Below are 16,552 nucleotides of genomic sequence, written 5' to 3' on the forward strand. Positions count from 1 at the left end.
TTCCTAGTTAAAACCCTTCTAGCATGTGATCATTATAAATTACTACACACTTTCATGATTTTCTGGCCTTGACTCTGTGCACATACCCCTGCTGAGGTACTCTGATAGCTTTGTTCTTAACAATCTTAACAAATTTTCTCAAGGAACAAGAAGGCCTCCAGGAAGAAGGGGCACCTGTAGGATATTCATCATCACTGAGAGAAGAAAAGAACAATGAGGGACCCTGGAGTCCGTCATGCCTGAAGACTGACGTTTCTAAACCCCCTCCTCACTGCCCATTTTCCCTATACAACTGCCTCAAGATTCTGTAATTCTTTTTTTTTCTTTTGGTGAGGAAGATTGTCCCTGAGCTAATATCTGTGCCAACCTTCCTCTGTTTTGTATGTGGGACGCCTGCCACAGCATGGCTTGACGAACAGTGTGTAGGTCCATGCCTGGGATCTGAACCTGGGCTGCTGAAGCAGAGCTCGTGAACTTAACAGGCCCCTCTGTAATTCTTTAAGATGCTTTTTGAGACATTAATCTGCCATCTTCCAATTATGCTTGCTAATCCAATAAAAGCTTCCTTTCTCAATCTCTAACTCATGATTAATTGGCTCAGATTGTGGTGAGCAGAGTGAGCTCATTGCTCGGTAACATGGAGACAGACGAGGCTCTGGGAGGAGGTCCACTCAAGGCGAGACCTGAAGAATGATTAAATTAGCCGGTGATGGGTGTTAAGGACCAAAAATCAACCGTCAATTTGAAGATCTAATTGGCTTCATTCAACGACTCATGAATCGGGCAGTATCCCATCTAGCAAGCAGAGTTGTTGAAATGGAAGGTATTTATAGGCAGAAACTGGGCAGGACAAGAAAGTTACTAGCAAACAAAAAAGAAAGGATTGTTTCAGCAGGGTCATCTTTCTTTGGGGGAAGGGCTCAGGGGTCTCATCAGATGACCTCACTAGTGTTGACCAGGAATTTCCGGACTGATCCTTTAAGGTCCCATTCCTGGGAGGGGCTGAAACTGCAATTAAGTCCCAGTTTGCTGTCTTGGGGGCAAGCGACTCCACCTTGGGCCTGTTGCTTCTTTTGTTAACAATTATTCACCCAGGTATTTGCTCCACTCTCAGCTACCACTCTGCAGTTCTCACAGTTTTTACTGATCTACTGATCTCCTGTGTGATAGTCACAGGTCACAGCTTCAGGTCCACAATTTTTAAGTAGGTCATTCTCTTCGTTCCCCCCCCCTTTTTTTTTTTTGCTGAGGAAGATTGTCCCTGAGCTAACACCTGTGCCAATCTTCATCTATTTTGTATGTGGGTCGGTGCCTCAGCTTGACAAGTGCTGCAGGCCCACGCCTGGGATCCGAACCCACAAACCCATGCCGAAGCGGAGCTCACCGAACTCAACCACTACGCCACTGGCCTGGCCCCTCTTCATTCCTTTTTCGATGTCCAGTTCAGGGATATCATTTGCCTGGTGATGAGTGGCTACGAACATGCGTGTAAAGCTTTTGAGAGGATACAATGCACAAGGGAGATGATTATGATAACTACAAGCAAGACAACTCTCTGCGCTTGGAGTGCCCTTGGGAGCCATCATCCCCAAGACCCCAACCAATCAAAGAAAGACCCTGCTGAAAGGGTCACCTTTAAGCCAATGGCTTGCTCAGTGATCTGTGTAGCTGGGTTTCAATTTCCCCAGGAGTGCTGATCCAGGTACGGCAGGTGGTGTTGGCCACAGCACAGACACCTCCTCGCTCAGCTAAAGATAATCAAGGGCAGTCTTTTTTTTTTTTTAAGTCTTGATACTTTTTTGTTGTTGTTGTTGAGGAAGATTCACCCTGAGCTAACACCTGTTGACAAACTTCCTCTTTTTTGCTTGAGGAAGATTAGCTGAGCTAACATCTGTGCCAGTCTTCCTCTATTTTGCATGTGGGATGTCTCCACAGCATGGCTGATGAGTGGAATAAGTCTGCACCCAGGAATCGAACCCACAAACCTGGGCTGCCGAAGCAGAGTGCATGGAATTTTAACCACTCAGCCATGGGACCAACTCCTCAAGGGCTATCTTATCATCAAGAACAACTGTGGCCAAGGAGTCTAAGGATCTTTGCTGGGCAGCTAATGTCTTGCAACAGAATATGCAATGTCTCCAAGAGCTAAGGAGAGGTTCCTGATCATATTCTCATTTGTATTTACTCCTAACCAGGGAACGGATTATTCACAGGGATTGCTGCATTTACCCATTCAAGCCAGGGTCAGTCAGGTGTTTGGTGCATGTGGGAAGAGAATATCCTGGCCTGAAATAAAGAGTCAACCTACATGCCCTGCAAAGATGGGTGTTGCTCGTGAGATCTCTCAGTGAGTGGGGGCAGATCTGATCTTGATAATCATGGGAACGTGGGGGTGAAGAGTCTTCTAAAGGGGGGGGGTCAATCGTAGTTTGTGGTGACATTAGGGATAGAAGAGAAATTTGTCACAGAGAGGACCAGAGATCTCTCCCATCATAAATAGATCAGAATCTTTGATGACAAATCCAGCATCTGAAAAGTCACCCCCCTTAGCGATGGCCTGGGAGATACAGAGAGGGGCGTTATCTTTCCCAGTGCTGGAGTAAAGGGAAGAAAGAGAAGAAGGAAGGGTTTCATGTTTACTTAAAGTCTTGATCCGCCATCTTGGGTGGAAGCAGTCTACCCCAGTGTCAGCTACTTCTCTTTCTCCTCAACTTTATACGGAGGTCTCCAGCGTCTGCACAGGCCCAGATGTCAGGTGTCAGGTAGAGCCTTCTTCAGCGGGGAGACGTGTACCGAGGGCTCAGTGCCTTCCAGTTCTGCAGCAGTGTCAGTGGTCAGGAGCACTTGGTAAGGTCTCTTCCAATGGGGCTCAAGGGCTGTCTTCCTCTGATGGTGCTTCCAGAATACCCAGTCACCAGGCTCTAGACAGTGACCAACAGGATCCCTTGAATTGGGATCAGGGAAAGCTGCTTTAACCTGTTGATGATGGGCTTGAGTATAGGACATTAGAGACTTACTGTAGCTGGTCATACCAGCATGAGACTACAGGGGTCAGAAGAAGGTTGTGTACCGATGGACATTGGTCTACTGGTGACTATCACATGTGGAGTGAGTTTATGTTTCCCAAAAGGGGGTACTACTAACAGTCGGCAATGCCAAAGGCAACACCTTAAGCCAATGGAGTCCAGCAGTTTCAGCAAATTTAGAAATTTTGAGTTTGAAGATCCCATTCGTTCTCTCGACCTTACCCGATGATTGAGGGTGATAGGGCCAGTGATAATTCCAAGCAGTTTGCAAGTCTTTCACTAAGGCTCATATGATCTGCCCAGTGAAGTGGGTGCCTCAATCGCTGGAGATTGTGGAAGGTATACCCCAAGTGGGAAACGCACTTTCTAACAGTTTCTCAGCTACTGTGAGGGCATTGGCCTTGCGGCAGGGAGAGGCTTCAACTCATCCAGAAAACATACATAAAGTAACAAGAACATATTGCTAACCCACACTAAGCGGCAGTTGAACAAAGTCCAGCTGCAGGTGTTCAAAGGGTCCAGAAGGAGCAGGCCTCTGGGGACAAAAAAAATCGTTTTTCCAGGATTATGGACCTGACAGGTCAGACATTGCTGGTAGAATGCTTTCACAATTTTATAGAAGTCTCCCCACCAATGTCTATTCATAATTTGAGTCATCTTAAATGCACTATGGTGGGTGAAGGAATGCAAAAACTGAAAAACAGGGCTTGCCAGGGAGCCGTGAAGAACCAAGCAGCCATCTTAGGTTTCTCATAGCCCCAACTCTTCATTGAATTCACTGCCATTGTTTGTCATCAAGATTTCTCTGATGCAGGAACAGACTGTCGCCATGTTGCAGGGACATCAGGATGGCAGAAGTCTGGCAACAAGGGGTCCTTTTTTGCAGAAGCAGATGAACTTCATCCATGCGTGCCACATCCTTTACAGGTCCTGCTGCCACCTGTGGGTGACAGTCAGCCAGGGCGTTTCCCTGAGGCCCAGAGTCAGTCTTTTTAGTGTGACCCTCAATTTTGCTGACAGCAATTTCAGACGGTAAGAGAAGAGCAGGAAGAAGATCCTTTACTTGTTTTCCATTTTTGATTGGGGTCCCAGAGAACATAAGAAAACCCCTTTGTTTCCATAACATCCCAAAATCATGGATGACTCCAAAGGCATACCGGCTGTCAGTATAAGCATGAACAGTTGGTCCTTCTGATAACAGGCATGCTCTGTGAGGGCCTGGAGCTCTGCCCGCTGTGCTGACTGAGCTTCTGGGAGGTTTCCCCTCTCAAGTAGTTCATACTGGGGAGTAACAGCATAGCCAGCTTGGAAATTCCCTTTCCATTTCTACAGTGTGACCTGTCAACCAAGAAGATTAGGTCAGGATTAAAAGGTGTCTCATAAATCAGGAAGCGGTGTCACAGAACGGGACGTTATTACCTCACAGTTGTGGGGCCCGCCTTCCTCAGGTAGAGGTAATAACAGCAGGATTAAGAACGTTGCAACATTTAAGACGTAGACCAGGTGATGAAAGCAGAAGGATCTCACAGAAGGTTAGTGGGCTTGCAGAGAAGTGTCGAGTCGGTTCAGAGTTAAGAAGACTTGGGAAAGCATGTGGAGTTTCCAAATAAACGTCACTTCCTAGGGTCAAATCTGCTGAGGTTTCCACTAACTCTGCAGCTGTGGCAGCTGGGACAGGCACGAGCAACTGAATCAAGTCGATGCTGTCCTAGGCAACAGGCCTGTGTTCACGGCCATGCTCTTGCATGAGTGCTCCCAGGGCTTGGTCATGTCTCTCATGCACAAATAAAGTGAAAAGGTTTTGAATAGTTAGGTAGCCCTAGAGCAGGTGATTCTGGCAGAGCCTGTTTTAGTCTTACAAAGCCTGCTCATGTCTATCTTCCCAAGCAAGGGGTTCAGGGACTGAAATTTTAGTAAGTTCATAGAGCGGGGAAGCCAAAAGAGAAAAATCAGGAATCCATAGCCTGCAACAGCCAGCAAGGCCCAGAAATCCAACACGCTGTGGCTTAGCTGTGGGTCTAGGAAATTCCCAGATTAGCTTAATTCTTTTTGGAGACAACTGAATTCCTTCAGCACTTAGATTACGCCCTAGGTAATGAACAACGTCTAGAGATAACTGTAGTTTTCCTGAGAGACCTTGTGTCCTTTTTCGGCTAACTATTGCAGCAAATAAAAAGAATCCTTCCAGAACTCCTCTGTGGTAACTGAGCACAGCAAGAGGTCATCTACATATTGTAAAAGGGTCGATCTGCCAGGGGACTGGAGGGTATTTAAATCTTGGTGGAGCACTTGGGAGAAGTAGGACAGGGCCTCAGTGAACCCTTGAGGCATGACTGTCGAGGCATATTGTTGATTGGTCCAAGTGAAGGCAAATAGATATTGGTTGGGGTCTACAGGGATGCTGAAGAAGGCTGAGCAGAGGTCCACAACAGTGAACCATTTGAGTCTGTCGGAACCTGTGACACGAGGGTGTTTGGGTTCAGAACAACCAGGAATCGGGGAATAACTATCTTTTAGTAGCTCTTAAGTCCTAGACAAATTGCCATCCCCACCCATTAGGTTTCTGCACAGCGAGAGAGGCATGTTACAGCTGCTGGTGCAGGGCATGAGCAGCCCCTGGGCGAGGAGGTCTTCTCCTATGGGAGTGAGGTCTTATATGGCCTCGGGCTTTAATGGATTTTGAGGCAATTTACGGAGAGGTTTAGTCACATCTATCTGAGTCTTTATAGGCTCCACACTTTTTATTCTCCCAGTGTCAGCGCTAGAAGTAGCCCACAGATTTTCTGGCACTTTGATTAAATTAGGGGACTTTAGTTGGAATTCCTCCTCCTCTATGTCAAGGTCAGAGTGTGAGTAACATAGCAGATCAGGTTCAGGTTGGTCAGGACATTCTAAGATGAAGTCTCCAGTGGAGGCAAAAACGTATTAGCCCTCTTAGTTTAGAAAGGAGATCTCTGCTGACAGATGGATGGGGACTGTGTTGCATAGCTAGAAGGAAGCTTTTCTGTGAAACATCCCAGAGTCATTTGTGCTGGTTGAGACAGAAGTTCTCTCTGAACTTTATTAGATACCCCCACGATAGAAACCTCCTTTTCACGCCGAGGGATATGTTGTCCTACAAGGGTGGGGTTTAAAGCGGAGAGTGTAACTCAGGCATCAATTAGAATTGGGCAAGGTTTCCCATTCATGTTAATTTGAGTTTCCCTTGGCTGTGTAAGGGAATTATTGGTTAACAGTTGACTAGAGAACCCCTCAGAGTCCCATCAGCTGTGGGGCGGCCTTTCTTTGGAGGCAGATATGAGGACACTCGAGAAGAATTTGCACAGGACCTTTGAGGACAATCTCTTTGCCAGTGTCTCAGGTGATTGCAGCTGAGACATTGATCTTTGGGTCCGCGTTTTCTTGGTGATGGACGCTGGGGGGTGCAATGCAAGGGCCCAGGGGTGATTTGGGGCTCTGGCCTGGGAGCTGGTGTGGCCGTAAAGCTACTCGCTTGGGGGGTTTCTGCTTGTGGTCTTGCTCAAGCGTCCTTTCAAAATGCTCAGCTCCAGTCACGAGCTCAGGCAGGCCAGGGGCCTCCATCCTATTTTCTGCCTCTTTCTTAGTCCACTGATGTCAGGAGATAATCCATTTACACGGAGGGCAGCGAGAGCAGGCGGGCTGAGCTTATTTACTGTAGGAACCCAAACGCCAGAGGAAGAGGGCTTTAAGACAGCTTTAAAATCTGCCACAGATTCAATTTTTGTTGTTTGCATGTTTGCATGTTTGTATAAGAGACAATCAGTGCAGGCAGAGAAGCTCTAGGAAGGGCTCATTCAGTTGCTATTTTTCAAGCCCTTTCTTGTCAAGGACCTCGAGTATCATCCTTGGGGGTTTGCCATCCTGCTTCCTGCATCCATTTGTGAGGCTTCCCCAGGTACTGCCACCGTGTGCACAGCCTGGGGTCTGAGACCCCGACAATGACTCTAAATTCTTCAAAAAACTTTTGGGGCTCCTCCCTGGGTTTAGGAAATTCTTTTACTCTGGCTCTTAGTTCAGTCTCTGACCAACGGTTGAAGGACACCTGAGGGGGCTCATCTGTAGCCTCGGGTGGTTTTATTTTAAAAGGTAACTGTCTAATAGTCTCTCCAAGTGCAACGGCAGTTCAGAGATTCTGTGAACGACAGCGCTCAGTGAGGACAGAGGGGGCGGTCGGAGTCACATCCATCCTCTTGTCTTTTATTTTAGGAATCTCTGTCTTTTTAAGTTTTCATTAGTCTTTTGTAACTAGTCTTTGAATGACATTATTTTGGAATCTTGAAGCCTTTTGGAACCTCCTGCACCCCAATTAAAACAGGCACCCCATTCTGTCTGTCCAACTTGGGATCCCTTGCTCTCAAGTGCGCTTCCTCAATGAACGGTCTTGTCTAATTGGAACAGTCCCCACAATGGCCACTCTAATTCTAGCCTGTTTCTAGTAAAGCTTTGTCATCTTGCTGGATGTCTCAAACTTCTGGGACTATAGTTATTATGGTCATGGGTCGCTTAACAATGGGGAAACATTCTGAGAAATGCATCATTAGGTGATTTCATCATTGTGTGAACATCATAGTGTCCTAGACGGTATAGCCTACTACACACCTAAGCTATGTGGTATAGACCACTGCTCCTAGCTTACAAATCTACAGCATGTTCCTGTACTGAATACTCCAGGCAACTGTAACACAGTGGTATTTGTGTTTCTAAATGTATCTAAACACAGACAAGGTACAATAAAAATATCGTATAAGAGATAAAAAATGGTACACCTGTAGAGGGCACTGACCATGAATGGAGCCTGCAGGACTGGAAGTTGCTCTGGGAGAGTCAGTGAGTGATGGTGAGTGCAGGTCTAGGCCATCACTGTACACTACTGGAGACTTTATAACACTGGACACTTAGGCTACACTACATTTATAAAAAGTATATTTTTCTTTCTTCAATAATCAATTATCTTAGCTTACGGTAACTTTTTTACTTTATAAACTTTTTAATTTTTTTAACTTTTTTACTCTTTTGTAATAACATTTAGCTTAAAACACAAACCCATTGTACAGCTGTATAAAAATATTTTCTTTCTGTATATCCTTATTCTATAAGCTTTTTTCTATTTTTAAAGTTTTTTATTTTCATTTTTTTACTTTTTAAACTTGTTAAAAACTAAGACACAAACACACACATTAGCCTAGGCCTGCACAGGGTCAGGATCATCAATATCCTGTCTTCCTTCTCCGCATTTTGTCCCACTGGAAGGTCTTCAGCGGCACTAACATACATGCAGCTGTCATCTCCTATGATAACAATGCCTTCTTCTAGAATACCTCCTGAAGGACCTGCCTGAGGCTCTTCTTGAGGAGATGTCACTCTTTTCAGATATATGTCCATGGTGGTTTGCTTGGTGTTTCTTTTTCATCATAGATTTGCTTGTAAGCAGACAATGCACTGTGAATATTCCTCTCTATTAGTGAAAACTTTTTGGTATTGGTGTCTGTGTTTTCAAATCTTTAGGAGTTTGTTGAGGTCTGCAAAAGCTTCTGCTAAAGCCTTCACTGTGAATTTTCTTGGAGGTTGTTCTTCTCCCACAGTTTCCCCTTCTCTTGCCTCTTCTTCAGCTATGTGCTCCTGTTCCGTTTCCAACAACTCCTTGTTAGTCAATTCCTCAGGAACCACCTCTAGGAGCTCCTCAATGTCAGCCTCACCCACACCCAGGTTCAAGTTGTTTGCCATCTCAACCACAGCCGTGTTGATTTTTTTTTCTCAAAGTTTACTTATCTAAAGCATCTTCTAATATTAAGTTCTATGGATCTGTCTTTTCTTTTTTTTTGAGGGAGATTGGCCCTGAGCTAAGATCTGTTACCTATCTTCCTCCTTTTTCCTTTTTTTTTCCCTCCCCAAAGCCCAGTAGATAGTTGTATGTCATAGTTGCACATCCTTCTAGTTGCTCTATGTGGGAGGCAACCTCAGCATGGCTTGATGGGCAGTACATAGGTTCGCACCCAGGATCCAAACCGGCAAACCCTGACTGCCAAAGTGGAGCACATGAACTTAACCATTATGCCAATGGGCCAACCCCCCTTGTTGATTTTTGCAACCTCCTCATCCTTGCTAAAACCTTTGAAGTTATGGATGAACCTCTTCAGTGTCTTCTTCTAGATGCCATCATGCACTCCTTAGTGACATTACTTCAACCCCAAGCAAGGTTCTTGATGCAATCATAGATGTTGTAATCTTTCCAGAATTGTACCAGTGTCTTCTCAGTGTCTACCTCAGTTGCAGCAATAGCCTGCAAAGGTCCTCCTCAGGTAGGTGGTCTTAAAAGCTGCTATAACTCCTTGATCCATTGGTTGGATCTAAGAGGTGGTGTTTCAAGGAAGAAACACCCCTTTGATATTGGCATGAAGATCACTAATAAAAGGAGGATGTCTGGGATCATTATCAACAATAAGAAAATTCTTGAAAGATATCTTATTCTCCAAAAAGTACTTCTCCATTTCACTGGCACAGCAATTCAGGAGGGCATCCTGGAAGAGGAGCTGGGCCATCCGTGACTTCTTATTGCTCCTGTAGTGCACTCGCAGTGTGTGCTTACTGACACACTTGTATGCCAGATCACAAACAGTTTCAACTTGTAGCCTGCAACACTGCCCCCAAGCAAGACTGTTATCCTATCATTAAAAGCCTTGAAACCTGGCATTGACTTGGCCTCCTTATGGATGAAAGTCCTTTCAGGCATCTGTTTCCAGAATAGGGAAGTTTCATCCATGGTGAATATTTGCTCTGGCAAGCAGTTTTCCTCCACAATAAGCTTATCCAGAGTTTCCAAAAATTCTTCAGCTGCCTTCACATCAGCGCTTGCAGACTTACCCCTCACTTTCACATTATGTAATGAACAATGATTCCTGAATCATTCAAACCACCCAGAGCTAGCAGTTAATTCAACATCATAGTCAGGTCCAGCCTTTTCTTTCAACGTCGCAAACAAACTTTTTGCTTTGGCCATGACTGTCATGATACTGAGAGGGATGCACTTCGGTGTCTGGTCTTCAATCCAGGTCATTAGAAGTTTTTCCATGTCTGATATAGGCTCTTCTCAAATTTTTGCTAGTCTCATTGCCTTCAATGAAGTAGATCCTTTAACAGCTTCTGTCACTTTGTTCTCGTTCTTCAAGATCATAGCTAGTCCTGAAGATGGAATGGGACATGCCTGACTGGCGAGCAATAATCATCACTGATTTTCCACCTTTGTGTTCTTTAATCACTTTTAATTTTGCTTCCAGGTCAATCATTTGACGTGGCCTCTTACTGGCAACATTAGTAGTGGATTTTGTACACTCAGGGGCCATGATGAAGAAAAGAATAAGAGATTAAATCAAGCACAAGAGAAAATGATGCAATCAAGATACATGGTAAGCACGAGACATATGAGGCTACTGCCAGCGACAGCTCACCATTTTACAGCAAACCTTTTTTCTAGGTAGAAAGAGCACACTCTAAAATAACAATACAAAGTATAGTATAGAAAATACATAAACCAGTGACATAGTCATTTATTATCAACTATTATGTACTATACATAATTTTATGTGCTATACTTTTATATGACTGGCAGCACAGTAGGTTTGTTTACACCAGCATCACCACAAACGTGGGAGTAATTTGTTGCACTACGACCTTACGACAGCTACGTCACCAGGTAATAGGAATTTTTCAGCTCCATTATAATCTTATGGGACCACCATCATATATGTGTTGACAGAAACGTCATCATGTGGTGCATGACTGTACATAAAATCAGCAAGTGTGCCAGAAGGTGGTGCACTCAGCTCTTTGGATATAAAGGATTCCGTTTGAACAAAATTTTATTCATCCAAGGCCTCCCACTGGACCAAGCCCTGCCTGAATTGGACCCAGTCCAGCTCAAGTCGGACCCAGTGTGATCCTGGACCCAGTCTGGTTTTTAAGTTGGACCCAATCTGACTCTGGTAGTAACCACCACCAATACCCATGGAATTTTGACAAAGCAGTCTGAAAGGCTAGAGGCTTGGCTCTGGGCAGAACCTCAAGCTGACCTGCCCTGTAAAGGAAAGCCACTTAGATCAAGAGCTGGAGGCAAAGACTGCATAGCGCAAACTGAGAGGAACTCACCAATGGCCCTCAGAAATGGCGAGAAAGACAGAAGAACTCAAAGGGTTCTCAGGCACCACGCCTGTGTTTCTTGCTATTCCCAAAGCTGCTGGAAGTCTCCTTCGGTTGTGCTGCTGCCACCAAATCTGTTAATGAACAAAAATTCAACCTTGTCAATTTAAATATCTGATTGGGTTTATTCAATGACTCATGAATCGGGCAGCATCCCATCTAGCAAGCAGAGAGTTGTTGAAATGGAAGGTATTGATAGGCAGAAACTGGGCGGGACAAGAAAGTTACTAGCAAACAAAAAAGAAAGGATTGTTTCAGGCAAGGTCAACTTTCTTTGGGGGAAGGGCTCAGGGGTCTTATCAGATGACCTCACTAGTGTTGACCAGGATTTTCCAGACTGATCCTTTAAGGTCACATTCCTGGGAGGGGCTGAAACTGCAATTAAGTCCTGGTTTGCTGACTCCAGCTTGGGCCTGTTTCTTTTTTCAACACCATTTAGCAGTCACCCCCCATTCCACCTCCTTCCAGGCCCGGTAACCACTACTCTACTTTCCGACTCTATGGATTTGCCTCTTCTGGATATTTCATGTAGATGGAATGTGTTAGTCAACTCGGGCTGCCCTAACAAAATACCATAGACTGGGAAGCTTAAACAACAGAAATTTACTTTCTCACAGTTCTGGAGCCTGGAAGTCCAAGATCAGGGTGCCAGCGTAGCAGGGGTCTGGCCAGAGCTCTCTTCTGGCTTGCAGATGCTGCCTTCTTGTGTCCTCACACAGTGGAGGTGGGGTGGGGAAGGGAGAGACAGAAGGGGGGGGTCTCTCTCTGTTATCTCTTCTTATAATGACTTCATTCCTTTCTATGGCTTAATAGTTATTCCACTGTATACTTAGAACACATTTTGTTTATCCGTTCATCCGGGCGTGGACATCTAGGTTGTTTCCACTTTGAGGCTACTGTGAACAGTGCTGCTGCCAACATTTGTGCTCTGGTTTTGTCTAGATACGTGTCATTTCTCTTGGGTTAGACACCAAGGAGTGCATTAGCTGTGTTAATACCTTCATTTCTTCCCCTGCTCATTCATTCATTCGGAAAACATGGAGCAAACATTTATGAGTTCATTCAACCTCACCATGTGCTGGACATTATATTTGTGGGCTGAATGGAGGCAGGCTGCCCCAAGGAGGAGCCCTTCTTAGTACTGCACATTTCCTGGAGGAGGAAGATGGGGTGAGGAAAGGCCTGCTCTGCTCACCATTCCCCAAAACCCTTAGATACCCCCAGAACAGGCTATATAAGTTGCAGGGTCCAGTGCAAAATGAAAACATGGGCCCCTTGTTCAAAAATGACTAAGAATTTTAAGGTGGGGAAAGCAGGTCATTCAACCGAGCTCGGAACCCTTCTAAGTGCGAGTTTCTCATCTCTAAAATGGAGAGCACACTGTGTGATCCTCTGCAGCGTGGCTCCAGGAGGCTCCACCCTGAGGGTCTGTGAAGGTAGTTGTAGAGCTGTAAAAATGCTCCAAGTATCACATGATGTCCTTCTGATCACGGAAAGGTTACATCGGGTTAAGCTGATCACATTTAGTAAGATGCGGAGCTATCCAGTCCGATGGAAATAGTTTAAAACTTTAGCTTTGATATTTAAACTCTATCTCAAAAATGATTAATTTTGTGTTGAGCTGATTATATTTAATACAGCTGGAGCTATTTAGTCCCACGTAAATAGTTAAAAATTATAAGCTGTGATATTTAAACTCAATATTTCAAAAAACAATTAATTCTTGTGTTGAGCTGATTATTTTTAAGAAAGTGGAAATAGTTAAAAATGTTTAAGCTTTGGCATTTAAACTCCATATCTCAAAAATGATTAATTTGTCGGGCGGTAGCTCCTTACTCCCACAGAAGGAGTTAAAATGCAAGCTCTGAGGCTTAAACCACCTTCGTTGCAGAAGGTCCACCGTCCCACTCACCGCACGACTCCGCCACGCGGGAATCGGCTGCTCCGCGCGTCACGTGACCTCGCGGCCCGTCATGTGACCGCGCGGCGCGCTGACCCTCCCCGCAGGCGTCGTCCGGCGGCCGGCGGCGCGCGGGCTCGGAGACCCGCCCCCGGGAGCGTGGCCTCTGGCGGCGCCTGCGCCGTGGAGGGGCGGGCGCGCGCGCCGCGCGGGCGGGGCCGCGCGGTGGGGCCGCACGGAAGCCGGAAGGAAGCGGGCGGAGGGCGGGGCGGGCGAGGGAAGCCCGCCGGCCCGGAGGACGGCGGTCGCGGCCTGATGACGTCGCACAATGGCCGGCCCCCGCGGGTAGTGCAGCCCGTTTGTTCCGCCCGCGTCGCGCCTGGAGCCGGAGACTGTGAGGAGCGGAAGGGCCGAGGGACGCCTTCCCCGCGCCGTCCAGACCCCAGCGGAGCCGTGGCCCCCTCCCCGCCCTCGCGCTGAGGTAAGCGGCGGCGGCGGCGGGAGCCGGGCCGGTGGGGAGGGGAGGCCGAGACGGCCGGGCGGGGAGCGTGGCGGCGGCGCGGAGCCCAGGCCCGGGAGCCCCGCCGCCGCCGCCTCCGGGGAGCGCTCCGGGCTGCGCCCCCGGCCGAAGCGTGGCTCTCGGGCCCCGGGAAGGGGCCGTGAGAGCGGCACGATCCCGCGCTCCGTCCGCGGCGAGCCAGCCCAGAGCCCTGGACCCCTCGGAACTCGAGCCCCGCGCGGCTGCCTTGGCGCCCTGCCGTGGAGTTGGTTCTCCCGGAGCTGTCATTTCTCTTCCGGGACGTTCGCGGGGCACATGTTTGCCGCCCGCAGGGGGGGCACGCGGGTCGGCCCTCAGAGGAGGCCGGCCGGGCTGTCGATGGGCTCTTAGGGAACTTTGAGCTCGCTGGAGCCTCCTGGAGCTTGCTCCCTCGACGTCACAGTGTGCACAGGTTGGACGCGCTGGCTGTGCCCCAAGACGCGCGCCACTCTCTTAGGATGTGAAACTTTCCTGCGCCTTTGGTCAGAAGCCGGAGGAATGATGCCGGGTCCTTGGGATAAACTACTGCAGCTGTGATGCTGGGCGAACCTGAGTGGGAGACTGCCAGTCTTGCTCCTGCTAAGACTTAACTTTTCCTGAATACTTTATGACGGCCGACTTTGCTGGGTAGGCTGGTTGATCACTTTAAATGAGCTTTGTCCAGCAAACTCATTTGCAAGAGTAGGTCAGACTTCAGATGCGTTTGGGGAAAAAGGAAGAGGAGGGTGTTTGACATCCGAAGTACTGTTTGGGAGCGTAGCAATGGCTCTCATCCTTTCTTCTTAGAGACTCACCTTCATCATAGTTCCCGCAGAGTGGTCCTTTCCCAGAACCGAGGTTGGGATTCAGGGTGAGCCTGGACCCAGGCTGATTCCCACCTCCAAGCCCTGGGAGGGGAGTCTGTCTGACAGTTTTACAATCTGAGCACGTATGTAGCCCACCCAACTATGGAAACCAATGGTATGTGTCCCAAAGGCTGGAACTCATCTCCAGTTTGGGGTGGGAAATGCTCAAACATTGTAAGAAAGCTTTGTGGAATCATTTCAGAGGGCAAACAAGTAAGCTGTGGCCTTGCTCACGTTTAAAGAGGTTTTTTGTTTACTTTTTCACAGCTACATATCGTCTCAATGTGAGACTTACTTGGGGAATTTTTGGTAGTCAAGCTTAGTCATTTTGGGGGTGCTGTCACCAGCCTTGACATCCTTCCTTTGGATGTTGTAAATCCATGAAGTTATGAACCAGGACTTTAACCAGCTGTACCAGAACTGAAGCATTCAAATAGGGTCTGCTCTGTTGAAGGTCGTTATCCCAGAAGGGTACCTTGCATTTCACTGGTGCTCCTTTGCCAAAACCTCTTTAGAACTCCCGTTTTGGTAGTAAATATATAAGCGTATGAGAAAATCAATCTCATTCAATAGTCACACCCCATGTTTGACCAAAAATTGTCTTATCTGGCTTGGTAATTCACCTCACCACCTCTGAATGGCTTCCTGTGCTTTCTCAAAGTGACCCACCTTGAGGAAGACTTGCTGCCACTGAGAGCGCCAAGAGAGTGTTCTACAGGTCACTCAAAGAGAGAGGTTCCCAAAATGTTCTGTGCTTTAGCAGTGCCATTGGAATCAATGTGCAGCCTTCCGGAGTGACGGCTGGGAAATGAGACAGCCCCACTCTGCATCTGAGTTCTGGTATAGTCTTCTAAAACTGGCACTTCTTTCAGATATTTCTGGTAAGCGACAGGTAGTTTATCAAGTCACGAGATTTTCTCATTTATTCATTCGTTTATTCAACAAGCATTTATTAATCACTGTCTGCCAAATGCAGTAGGCAGTGGAGACACAAGGATGGACACTCATTATTCCATCTTGGGGATCAGAGGACTAAAGGGTGCGCAGTTTTGCCGGGAGTGGGTGCAGGCGGTTGTATGAGAGCTGTGAGCCTGGGAGTGGTGAAGACATGGCCAGACCTCCATTTCGTTTTCTACACTTAAGAGGCCACAGGTTTCTCCCAGCACCTGACAGAGAGCACCCACTTAAATATTTGCCAAGTTGAATTAATTTCACAACAGGGCAGACATCCAGAGAGACAATTAACCTGCCCAGAGCGGGCCTGGAACAGAAGCCACCTTCTGACTCCAGTGACACTTCTCCTCTTCTGCACAGCAAGGTGTGACTCAGGGTGCTTCTAATAAACAGGTAGATTCTTCGGCTTGTTTTCTTCTGCAAGGTGTTCAGTTCTGTGCAGCTTCGGATTATGAAATCCCAAGAGGTTCCATAGGGAGAGAAGAGATGTGACTCCTTTCCTCAGGAAATTGTCAGGACATACAGTGACTATGTCCCAGTATGTCTAGGACAGCTCCTGATCATGCCTGTGTGGCTGTTAATGCCCCCTTTCAGTCTCAAGCGTGTCCCAGTTTAGACAGTCAGTTTTGTGGTAGCTCTGCTCCTAAGTGCCAGCCACTTGCTGAGTTAGGGGAGCACAGAGGTGAGTGTGAGCCCTTCCGCTCAGGCACTTCATGGGAGCTGAGGGAGTCTCGCAACAGACTTTGCAAACAGATTGCAAACAGTCGCAGTACAGTGTGGTAAGTATGGATACATAATAGACAAATGGACAGTATGCCTAGGGCAAGAGTTCTTAATCTGGGGCCTATGAGTGGACCTCAGGAGGTTTTGAACTCCCTAAAGTGGAAGATAAATTGCATATGTCCAGGTTTTTCTAGGCAGAGGAGCCATCTCCTTCATCCCATTCTCAGAGCAGTCCATGCTTTCGCAAAGGCTGATTGAGCACCGCTGACAGAGCTCTAGGCCCCCCTTGATGGTGCTAGGTGCACTCAGGACCGTAGGCTCTGCCACCTTCTGGTCAGCGCTGAGAACTGCC

At 47.2% G+C, this 16,552-nt stretch overlaps 1 protein-coding gene and 1 long non-coding RNA gene across 3 annotated transcripts in view; one reads left to right on the top strand and one right to left on the bottom strand.

Moving 5' to 3' along the window:
- Window positions 1–1,231: 1,231 nt before the first annotated feature.
- LOC131396289 (uncharacterized) lies at window positions 1,232–13,218 on the bottom strand. Its single transcript, XR_009216458.1, has 3 exons — window positions 13,153–13,218; window positions 11,190–11,314; window positions 1,232–4,364 (listed from the first exon to the last, which is right to left on the bottom strand). It is a non-coding gene; the product is annotated as an uncharacterized LOC131396289 (long non-coding RNA).
- A 231-nt stretch (window positions 13,219–13,449) lies between these two features.
- The window catches only part of ZC3H18 (zinc finger CCCH-type containing 18), a 63,576-nt gene continuing 60,473 nt past the window's right edge, over window positions 13,450–16,552 (top strand). For both annotated transcript variants that reach the window (XM_058528450.1, XM_058528451.1), the window contains exon 1: window positions 13,450–13,621. The gene's annotated coding sequence lies outside the window, so the exon portion shown is untranslated. The remainder of the gene's footprint in view (window positions 13,622–16,552) is intronic.

The sequence above is a fragment of the Diceros bicornis genome, chromosome 32 (genome assembly GCF_020826845.1).
Source record: "Diceros bicornis minor isolate mBicDic1 chromosome 32, mDicBic1.mat.cur, whole genome shotgun sequence".
NCBI lineage: Eukaryota > Metazoa > Chordata > Mammalia > Perissodactyla > Rhinocerotidae > Diceros > Diceros bicornis.